This window comes from Rousettus aegyptiacus, unplaced genomic scaffold, assembly GCF_014176215.1.
Source record: "Rousettus aegyptiacus isolate mRouAeg1 unplaced genomic scaffold, mRouAeg1.p scaffold_m13_p_4, whole genome shotgun sequence".
Taxonomy (NCBI): Eukaryota; Metazoa; Chordata; class Mammalia; order Chiroptera; family Pteropodidae; genus Rousettus; species Rousettus aegyptiacus.
Window position 1 is genome coordinate 124,096,853 of NW_023416307.1, and position 11,273 is coordinate 124,108,125.

General features: G+C 42.3%; 1 protein-coding gene across 1 annotated transcript in view; it reads right to left on the minus strand.

Annotated features, from left to right (window-relative positions):
• Positions 1–10,800, minus strand: part of ZBTB38 (zinc finger and BTB domain containing 38) — a 105,409-nt gene extending 94,609 nt beyond the window's left edge. Inside the window, exon 1 of the mRNA XM_016141887.2 lies at positions 10,589–10,800. The gene's annotated coding sequence lies outside the window, so the exon portion shown is untranslated. The remainder of the gene's footprint in view (positions 1–10,588) is intronic.
• Positions 10,801–11,273: the final 473 nt, after the last annotated feature.

Sequence of the window (11,273 nt, forward strand, 5' to 3'; positions counted from 1 at the left end):
GCAGAGAGTTGGGTTTATACACGAGCCAGACTACCCGGGCTCAGAAACAGTACTTCCAAATTCAAGTCAAGGCATCACTTTGTTCTGTGGACAGTAGCCGGGCTGGAGGCAATGTTCAAAATGACCTCAGCTTTTGTCTAATCTGGTCCTGTGACCAGACCACAGGCGACGCCTCACCCGGGGTAGTAATTTCCTTTGCAACTCTCGCTAAGAGGCCCATAGACACAGTAAAATATAGTGCAGCTGCTACAAAGGATGAGGCATTTCTACGTTTTCTGACATGCAAAGGTCATAACACATATTGCCAAGTGAAAATCTCAAGTTGCAGATGAAACGATACTTTACTATACTTGTATAGTGGTTTCTATATATGTATGTAAACATACAGAAAAGGGTATAAAAGGATAGAAACCATATCAATGACACTCATTTCCTCAGAGAAGTGGGGAGGTGACTGAAACTAGAAGTAGATGTCAAAGGAGACTTTAGATTTATCTGAAATATATTTTTACTAAGAGAATGTATTTATTCTGTAATTAAAAATTAACGCTTAAAACCATTCCAAACGACAATACTGAAACACCACATTTAAGACAAAATGAAGCAATTTACTTTCCCCTTACTAGCCGTTCTCAAATGGGGCAGTCTCAACCGCCCCTCTCCCCGCCCAGTGGGTGTTTAGAAATGCTTGGTGACATTTCTTGACTCCCAGGCTATTGGCATTTAGTTCCCTAGGGATGAGTGTATGAGAAAATCCCACCCCACAATGTAGTATCCCAGGCAAATACCAACAACAGTCCTGGTAAAAAACACACAACACAAAAGCTCGGGTTGGTTGTACTTATAAATTCATCTTGACCCCTAATAAGAATTTTTTGTTTTTGATTTGAGCTGCTGAGATGCCCAGTCCACATTCCATCTGGCCATAAAAGATAGTACATTTTATAACTGACGGTCTAGAGAAGTAAGTCGAAAAGCATGTCAGGTACTCTGGCCAGGAAGCCTAAGTGGCTTTTGGGTTTTATGCCTCCCTTCTGGGGTATGCGAATATTTCTGAGAATAAGGTTGCCCAGGCACAAGCCCATGCCTTTGTACTTAGCTAGGACTTAAGACAAATGTCTCATCGGCAAGGCTGAGAGACTTCAAGAGAAAGTTGGGAGGGCCCTCCTCTGATGGTTAGCGGTTCCCACATAGGACAGGTTCCCTTCATACCCCCAGGCCTTGGAAAGCAGTTCCCAGCTCCCAGTAATGAGAGCTATGGCAGTGATGATAGGGAAAACAGAATAATGTGTTCTATGTTCCCCTTCAGTTCCAGACTCTCTGACACTACTGTGGTACATGCATCCAATAAATATTTATGGAGCAACTACTATATGCCAAGCATAGTGCCAGGTGCATGTACACAGAGAATGAGACAGACACACCTACATTCTAGTGGCAAAGACATGATAAATAGATATACATCAATCAGATCATTTTAAATAGTGCTAACTATTACAATGAAACAACATGAGTAATATGAGTGATAGAGACTGGGGTGGGGTCAACAGGTTCAGCAGAGGCCTCTCCGGGAGGGGAGCTGAGGCTGAGGGATGGGGCCTGGGGAGGGGAATGATAATCATGCTCACAGTGGCCGCCGTGGAAGGCTAATAATACCCAGCCCATCTGGGACAGCAGATGTGGTTCACACCTTGTGGCTTGTCTGTGTTCCTGAACAGATAATCATAAGATTATCACAAGAAACATTTATACTGCTTCTTCTTTTGTTCTCCAGCTGTCTGCACCCAGGATTTCACATTCATCTGAGAAAGATGATTTTATTTGTTTCAGAGGTGTGGCAGTAGAGTGTACTGGCAGGTAACTGGGATGGGATTTTAAAACGTATTGTTACTTAAAAACACTTGTATGGCACTTATTTTGTGTCAGGCACTGCTCTAACACTTTGCAAATATTAAGTCATTTTTGTAGTCAAAACAAACCTACATACCGGGTGCTGAAGAGTATTATCACCCCCAGTTCTTGCATGAGGAGATGAACTGTTTCTCCAATCATGGTCCAGAGTCACTACCTTTTATACATAGATGCAACTGCACTGTGTCTGAAGGCCTCGTATTTTTTACTTTTTCTATTGCCTAAACCGAGAAACTGGTCAAGCAGACCCCTCTCTATGCTTCAAAGTTCCACTATGGGAGAAGATAAGACTACAGCCTTAGAGGAAGTAAAAGCCTTACAATCGTTGATGGAATCTGGCAGTGAAAATATCAGCTTCAACATCATTGTGCTTGCACAGTAGACATGTGCTCAAAAGTCTTGCAAATTGCAGAATGGGTGTCTCTGTTTCCCTGAGAATGTCAGGCAAAGAATCACTGCCATGCCAGGCACTCTTTCCCCACTTTTCTCGATCTGGACAGTTAGGGCTCCCACCTTCACCTCCTGCAGCCAGCCTGCCCCCTCGGTGCTTCCTAAGCCAGAGGCACCCCCTCTCTCTCCACTGATTAGGCAGGGAGCTGACCACTCCGCATGGGCTGGACCCGATCAACCCAGGGTCACCACTGTATGAATGTGATCTGAGAGGCAGTCAGAGGGAAGCAGGCTTTGGAGCCAGAAGGACCTGCAGACTCTGGGCTGGTGGCTGCCATGAGCACACAGAGGTAGGCAAATGACAAGCAGAGACAGGCAGAGAGAAGCAGGAATGCAGTGACCTGAAGTAGGCCGCCAAGCAGCTGAGTGGCTTTCCCGCCCAGCATTCCTGCGCCTGGCTGCACCCGACTTATGTCCTTACACTACTCCATCCCCTTGTTATGGAGCTGGTTGGGCCAGATTCTGTCTCTTCTATACAAACAAGTTTTCACTGGAGCAAGGAGTGTGAGGCCCGGGCTTCACACTGTCCCCTGAGGGCCTCAAGGGCCCATAAAGTCCTGTACGAAGGAAACCTCTTGCAACCCAAAATGCAAACATCTAGAATTTAGATATCCTGGCAAAGTTCATTTGTCTAAGAAATCCCTTTCTATGGGACAGATATTTTTTCTTGGTACTATGTAAAATGCCCAGACTTTGGGACAAATCCTTTTTCTGATGGTTTCTCAGTGCTACATGCACGCCTTCCAATGGTGAGCATGAATTTCTCCTCCCGTTAACCACATTAGGCATGGAAAGAATAACAGTGAGTCCAACAGTTTTCAAATTTTGAGCACAGAAGCATATTTTGTTTGTTTTCTTTTGTCGTTTTAATTAATGTTACTTGAAACCTCAGTATGGAAGAGACATAGGCTGAGCTACCTCTGGTTTCTTCTCTCTGTACCCCTCCCCCTCGCTCAGCGGCAGGCCCCTCTAGAACCTGAGGGCCCTGGAAATGAGCATTCTGTGAACTGCTCAGGACAGCAGATTCTTTTACTCTTATCGTGGGCAAACATCAAGAGGCACTTGTTACATATTATACATACTATGTAGCCTATCATCCCAAGCTCTGGAAATGCTCTGGAAATACGGCAAAGTAAAAGACATGTTCCCAACACAACAGAGAGGCGGGGCAGATAAGATGCCAACAGCCAGCAACCACAGACTGTGCCCAGTACAAGGGTGTCATGAGTACAATTAGGGCTAGGGGCTCAGATATGGGAGAAGTGGCCAGGGCCAAGGTACCTGGGGACAGCTCCACAGAGCAGGTGGGCTTCAGCAGGATTTCAATAGATTTAATTGGGAAGAGAAAATAAAATCTGAGGGATGAGGGTGGTGGTCCATCCAAACAAGACGAGAAACACAAGTAAGGGTGGAGATAGATATTCCTGGTGTGTCAGGGAAGGCTCGCTGATGAGTCTGGTCAGATAACAGGGTGTTCCAAGTGGGAAAATAGGAAAGGGCCAGATTTTGAATGATAGGCTAGGAAAATTCAACTCATTTGGGAGACCACCAAGAGTCTGAATGATTCAACTTAGGAGGAAAAAACCATTAGGAAAAAGAAAAACAAGATAAGAGCAAAAATCAGACAGGAAAGCTGCTCAAATGTGGTGTTTGAAAGGTGAAGGGTCAGCAAAGGTCACATTGATGACACACTTCCCCATTGCTGACCCTGTCCCCAAAAGGGTCACAAGCCTTCGGGACTGGTAAAAGCGAGCTGCATTATCTTCCACTTATTCGTCAGGTATCAAAGAGCATGGTGACTCATTTGAAGACACGCAGCCGAGGACTCTGGAGGTCCTGACTCACAGGCCTTCCCAGAAGAAGCCTCTCCAGTAATAACATGTGATTGCTTCAGACACGTTTGGCAGCAAGTGAGAGCAGTCTGCGACCAGATCGGTGCTTCTCACACCTTTCTCCCTCTGCCTAGATTCAGGAAAGGGAAACACCAGACTCTCTCCTGGCCTCAGTATCAGCCGACCATAACACACTTAGAGCCAAAGGAATTCAAAGAAAAACAGCTTTATATCAGAACCTCTCCCAAACCATCACGGTGAGACACACAGACGTGCACGTGCATACAATCAGCCTTGAAGTAGGCGTGGGCATTGCTGCTATCCTGAAGGATGGGCCTGATGCTACAGACTTCCATGGGAAAATGGTATAAGACGTTCCCTTACCAGACTCAGTTTCATAGTGACACACTCAGGCTCATCAGCCCTGTCTGTCTCCATCTTTCTGTTTCTGTCTGTCTCTCTTTCTCTGTCCCCTACATAATCAAAACCCCAGAGACACAGAGAGGGCACGTTTTAGGGGGTGGGAGGAAAAGGCATAAGGAGTCTAAGTACCTTGCGCAAGGCCCCCAATAAGACAGTGCATCGCCACCCTCTCGTCCTAGTCCCCCAGTTTCAGAGGCTGTGTTCTGTCTAACAGCTCTGCAGGGCAGATGAAAATGACATCATCAGAAACGGGGACAAAGAGAAAGAGGGACAGCTACCTGTACATTCGTTATCAGCAAAGGAAGGCTTTCCGGAAGGTTGTTCTGGACTTCCCAGCACCTCCCGCTGAATTCGTGGGAGCTTGTTCCTGAGGCTCTGGGGACTGAGGGGAGGGAGCACCGCAGTGGCCTTGCAGTCAAGAGAGCACGTCAGCTACAAGTCAGCAGTGACTCAGCACTGATGAGAAGGCAAGACCTCCCTGTGATGACCAGCTCCTGTCGTCATGGGACTCATCCACCTCCCAGCACCCATGCCCACGCTCAAGGAGGGAACTCTTACACCAGGCTCCCGGTGACGGAGCCTCTCTTCCACAGTGAACATGCCATCTCCCCTTCGCTGGTTTTCTGTGCCAACTAATTTTCTAAATTTTATGAATAATGTGTACCTGATTTTTAAAAATTCCCACTGTACCAAAGGCTGTGTAATGAAAAGCAAAGTAATAGAGTTTAAGTATGATTTTCTAGCTCCTGATGCATTCATGTAAAGCAGCTTCACATGACTTCCATTTTTGTAGACGAGGAAATTAACTTGATTTGTTCGTCCTTCCGTTCCTGCTCTTCTCCACCCTGTTCCTAACTGCTGACCCCTTTACCAGCACTACATGGCACCGAGGTTCATAACTTTATGTTTGTGGTTCATCTAGAGCTTGATTCTTAAAATTAAAAACAAACAACCAGCATTTATGATATTCTGATATCATTTATGATATCCAGTTGTTCTTTCCAGAAGCAAGTGGAGACCCTCAGAGAAGAATACGTAGATGAGTCACTAAAGTTGTGCTGCCCGAAGGGAAATAAAACAACTCAGTTAGGAGGAAGACTAACTGGGGAGAGGATGGAGGGTGTATTAAAGTTATTTTTCCTCTGCACATTGAAAGCATTTTTCAACTCTGACCATTGCATGTCAGGAAGGATGGAAGGAACAAAATCATGGGCCTTTATTTATGTATTCCTCTGTATTTTTTGAGTACCAACTATGTGATAAATGCTTAAGATGCATATGAGACTATTTCCCACCTTTAAAATGCTCCTAAGGAAGAGACAGGAAAATCAAAGACAGTGTGTAAAGAGTAAAAGCTCCAAGAAGCCAGGGATTGTTTTTAGTTTTGTCCACTGCTGTAATTTTGGTATTTAGACTAGCCAATTACTGAATGAATGAGTGAATGAATGAATGAATGAATGCCAGAGTTATGCAAATTGGAGGGGGATTGGAAATGGGGAAAGGAGATAGAACAAGGGAGGGGGCACCTGTGAGATCACTAAGGAGGAGACCTGGAGGGTGCCTGCCTCAGGCTTTAATGCTTAGAGAAGGTCCACAAAGAGAGTTTGGGTTGAATACTGAAGACCAAGTAAGAGGTGCACATGGATGGGACAGAGTTTGGGAACACGGCAGGACATGACATGAGAATGACAAGATGGAGCAATTCGTAGAGGGATTTGTGTGCGGGGCTGACAAGCCTGGCCTTTTTCCAGGGGTGATAGGAAATCTTGGAGGGCTGTCAGCAGGGGAGCAGCATGGTCAGGTCGGTTTTAGAAGCACCTCGGTGTGGGCAGGATGGAGGTGATGGGGCCGGAGCTGGGAGTCCAGCAAGAGGGCTGAGGCTGTCTCTGGCATGGGACATGGCGAGAAGCTGAACTAAGGCCTGAGGTTGGAGAGGAGGGCTCAGCCCTAAGAAACATGTAGGAAGTAGAATCTGGACAATCTGCAGGATGGCTCACCACAGGCTGAACTCCTGATGTGAGTGGCTGAGGAGGTGGTGGCATCGTTTACAAAGAGGACTGAAAGAACCGCAGTGGGTTCAGCAAGTTTCGAGGAGCTCTCAGGACCACTGCGTTCTGTATATGTGAGACATCCAGAAGGGTGGATCTATTTATAGATAAGAGCAATATTGCCAAGTAAGTGGTAGATGAAGCCATGGACAGAAAAACCAGAGGGTGATAGGTACATTAAAGTATATGAGAAACGCCGCCATTAAGAATGGACAGACAATGAGAAGTGAAGCAGACTGGGAGAGTTGAACTGGGAAAAAGGGTGTCACTGTTTGAGTGCAGGGGTGTGTGTGCATGAATGAATGAATGAGTATATTGAATGATTTATCCTTTCTTTTCAATGTAGCTTTCCTCCCCTGAAGTAACTTCAAGTACTAGACTGTACAACTAGATTCTGTCCCCATTAATGTTGGGGTAACAGCTGCCAGAGACTTGACCTAGTTCTGGATGTGATTATAAAGTTTCTCTAGGATTTTCAGGAAATATTGGAAGTCACAAAGAGTCTCAGGAGTTCTTCAACCAGTGGTTTTCTGTCAGTTAGCTTTCAAAAAAAAAAAAATTAACTTTTTATTTTAGAATAGTTTTAGGTTTAGAGAAAAGTTGAGATGATAGTACAGAAAATTCTCATCTACCCGACCCCTAAGTTTCCCTGATGGTTAACACCGGCCTTTAGTGTGGTACCTTTGTCATAACTAATGAACCAATTCCGATACATTATTATTAACTTAAGGCTATGCTTTATTCGGATTTCCGTAGTTTATACGTAATGTCCTTCTTTGTTGTCGTTCTAGGAGAGCATCCAGGATACCACATTACACTTAGTTGTCGTGTCTTCTTACGTTCCTCTGGCTGTAATAGCTTCCCACACTTTCCTCGCTTTTGATGACCTTGCCAGTTTTAAGGAGTACTGGTCAACTTTTACAGAATTTCCTTCTATTTGATTTTTTCTGATTTTTTCTCATTATTAGACCAGAGTTATAGTTTTTTGAGAGGAAGACCATAGAGATAAAGTACCGTTTCCATCACATCTTATCAAGGTATATACTGTCAACATGAGTTATCACTATTAATATTGACCTTGGTCATGCGGCTGAGGCCATGTTTGTCAGGTTCCTCCACTGTAATGTTACTCCCTAACCTCTTTCCCTACTGTGCTCTTTGGCACACATAGTGGAGAGTTGTCTTTCCACTTCTTTAGGAAGGAAGCAGTTAACTTTCTACAGCTCATCCTACATTTTCATTTGAAAGAAGCTTCTCTCTAGCTTCCATTCTTCTCTTTTAGACACTCTTCTAATAACACACAGACTTGTCAACTGTGGAACTTGACTTTAAAGAGATCTTTTATGAAGCTTAAGATTCCTAAATGTATCTAAACACATACACCTCAAAATACCACATGACAAGATTTTAAAATGCAGGTAGTGACTTCCTTCCAGGAGGCACTGGTTTACCGCTGGTTTACTAGTTTAGACATCAGGCATGGATGTTCTGTTCGAAACAAGCCTGGAAAGATGTCTTATCCAGGGGCCCATCTGACAAGCCTTCACCCCTTGTCCACGCTGCTGCTGTCATGCATGAGGTTGGCCTAACTTAAAAGTCAGGAATAAGTAAAAAACCCCCACATGAGGAGGATCAGAAAGGAAGTACTTAAAAAGAATAAAGGACATTTCACTGTATTGTACAGATAAACAATGTCCTACTTTTTTACACTAATAGCACTCATGTCTATAAACCAAGAGCATCGCAGCAAAGGCACAAAACGTGATTAGAGATTGCATCATTACACAAAAAGTAAGGTAAATAATTCCACACCAAGATTGTAAGAAAGAAGATTACTTAAAAATATAACGAAACTTTAATAAGAATTATTTCCGTGTGAATTAGGAAACAGCGCTTATATCTTAGCATAATCAATTTTTATAATTTAATAAAAAATTATTGTACTCTAGTAAGATAAGACACTACCTCCCTACTTTGGTTCCCTCCAGTGTCTGTCCTGCTGCCCTCAGGGGCCTCTCCACAGGGTAAGGAAAAGCAAGGAAGTGAAAAACATAAACTGTTTTTCTCTATCACTCTATTTTCCTCCTTACTGCCTGGACTTTGAAGTTCAATGTCATGTAAACATTAACTTGCTCCTTAAATAAAGCCATGAAGAACAAACCGTAGCCTGAGCATATGATTTATCCAAATACTTTCCCATGAGCTCTAAGGATTCTAATTTTTTCTCTACCAGTATGTCTCTAACTCATAGAATTAGTTTGGAAATAGTCTTATCATTATTATTGTTATCGTTATTTTGTTATTGAAGTGTTTTCCAAAGAATGCCTAACAGATGATTTCAGATGGTAATATCTACTAAGTTTCTTTTTAAATATATTTAATGTAAAAAAAATTTTTTTTGATTTAAAGGAAAAACATGTTAAATAGTACAAGTGGTAAAAGGTAGGGCAAAAATGATCACTGGCTAAAGTTTGGGACCCACTGATCTCTTGCATTAATCAGTTTCACAGGTGAAATTTACTGTACACATAAAGCCTGAATTATCTTATTATAACTTTGGGAACAACTCACAGTAGCTAAGATGGTACATGTACTTTTTTTGCTAGTCATCGGTCATCACCTACCTACATTACTAACAATTTTCTTTAATAATACGATCGTATGGATCATGAGAGTCTAAATTACTCTGGTAAACCCTTTAAAACAAATCACATGCCCCTTTAACACAATCTTTGCAAGACTGGTGTCAAAAGAGAGGTTTTTCTGAATTTGCTCTGGATATGTTTTTTCATTTTCTCCTAGGTTGCATTTTATTTTTTCCAAATTAAAATAATATAAAATTATAGTGACTTTTCCTAACATCGAGAACTTTAATATATGTTGCTGACTTGCTGAAGAAACCGTCCCTTAGTTTTGAGATCTTGTTTTTATAAAAATGATATGTTTCACTTATTTCTTTCTACCCCCATTATGGTATATGCTTTTGCAATGTATGTGTCATTTAGAGTGGGCTTGCTGGACCAGAATTATGTAGCCTGTATGATCTTGAATGACTAAGAGACTGATAATAAGAACATGTTAACTTCTTTAACCTTTTTTATACTGAACTGAGATGTTTTTCCTTAACATATTATATACTTTTGAGCCTTTGCTGCATTATCATGTGTGGTTAATTCCTCTCAACTGCAGGAAGCCTAGATATTTATAAATTTCCTCAGTGTACTAATTCGTTTAGCTGGCCTTTTCTAAATACCAAACTGACCAGTTGCAATCAATTGTCACTTCCCTGATCACTCTGCATTTATCCATAAGTAAAATTCTTGGTTGTTTTAATTTGCTTTTGAGAATTGGGCATAGACAGAACAAATGGCTACTATATTAAAGTTCTGAATTTATCTTAAAATATAATCACTGTTGTTTACGTTTAAGTTTCAAAGAGTACATTTGTTGCTATTCTGGTTTTCTACTATTCTTTTATCTTTATAAATACATCCTTCATTTCACAAAGTGATTTAACTTGTGCCACTGATTGTAGGTGTCAGTGACAATGCTTCTAATTAACTATGAAAACACAACTATGTTTTCGTCACATCCTTCTTGAATAAAATATTCACATTCTTTCCATTCATAAACATTCTCCAATCTCTTCCTCTCTCTCCTTCCCCCCACTCCTTCCCTCCTACCTTTCTTTCCTTCCTTCATCAAACATTCATTAAGCATGTACATGTCAGACACTATGCTAGATGAGGGGAATCAATGATGGATAAACATTTGGTTCCCCATGAAGATATTCTGTTGATGTAAAATATTTTCTTCCTGTTTATTCCAAAGGTTATTTGGAGAAAATACACTAATTAAATTCATAGGAAAGAAAACAAACAATGAACAGCTTTCACTGAGTTGGAGAAAAAGTATGTCACCGACCTTTAGCTGTTGCAAAGTAATCTTTCTTCTTTTTGGACTCTGGCTATATCAACAATTCTTCTTTTCCCCAAGAACCGGCTCTGGGGAGGGCATCCTTCCTCCTTCAGTGTAGATAACCTTGGGTGGGAGTGTGTGGATGGACACCAGTTGGATGAGACCCACAGAAGCAGGAGAGTCCTCCTAGAAAACGTAGGTACCCGCACTTGTTTGCTGTGGCTGCCTAAAGCCTCTGGTAGAGAGCTCCTGTAGAAAACCACAAATGCACAGGAAATTGGAGAAAATCAGATAAAGGCAAACCATTAAATGACACATGTACAGAAAGGAAACAGTTAAGAATTAACCCAAATTCATTTAAGGCTATAAGAACCAGTGGTGCAACGGTTTAGTTAATAAATAGCTAGTCTCCAAAGGTAGGGCATTTGAACCAAATGACAAAGAGCTTTCAGAGCTATCAGGGGGCAGGTGGATGGAGAAGTGGACTCATCCTAGAGAATCGCAAATCCCTGTGGGAAGGAGGAGCAGGCACTGTATACTAGACCACTGTAGACCCAGACATCCATTCATCTGTACATACCCATCTATTGATCGATTCAGAAAATATTTGTTGTGTTCCACTGTTCTAGATAATGGCGATGAGGATACAGCAGTGAGCATGCCCTCATAGGCTTTAAAATTCAGAAATATA